Here is a 433-nt window from a genome sequence, read left to right as displayed (position 1 = left end):
AAAAAAAAAAAAAAAGAATCTAATCAATGGGTTATTAAAAAAATATAAATCTCAGAACAGAATATAAATTAGTGAAAATTAAAAGCTTGATGTTTAAATTGTTGTTTATTATCTGTGGCCTTCCTAATGTCCCTAGTCATAGTGCCGTTTTTCAACGATTAAGTTCTTGTCCATCTTATTCCCTATTCTAAGTGCTATTTACTTTTAAGGAAACATTTTCCCATTTTTTCTACAACTGTTATTTATTTCTTATACATTTAACTTACTGTCCTCGTTTTGTGATAGCTTAAAAGTATTGCAATTGATAAGAATAACTTAAACAAATGCATCTGGTTGGAGAAATACCAGAGTTTTAGTCAGCATGGATTTAAATTGAGATACTGCCCTGTGGGAATTGATATGAATTATGTACCAACTCTTTTCAAAAGCGTTT

This window comes from Otolemur garnettii, unplaced genomic scaffold (genome assembly GCF_000181295.1).
Source record: "Otolemur garnettii isolate 467f Iridium unplaced genomic scaffold, OtoGar3 scaffold00236, whole genome shotgun sequence".
NCBI lineage: Eukaryota > Metazoa > Chordata > Mammalia > Primates > Galagidae > Otolemur > Otolemur garnettii.
The sequence above is the reverse complement of the archived record's forward strand: the minus strand, read 5'-3'. Positions refer to the sequence as shown.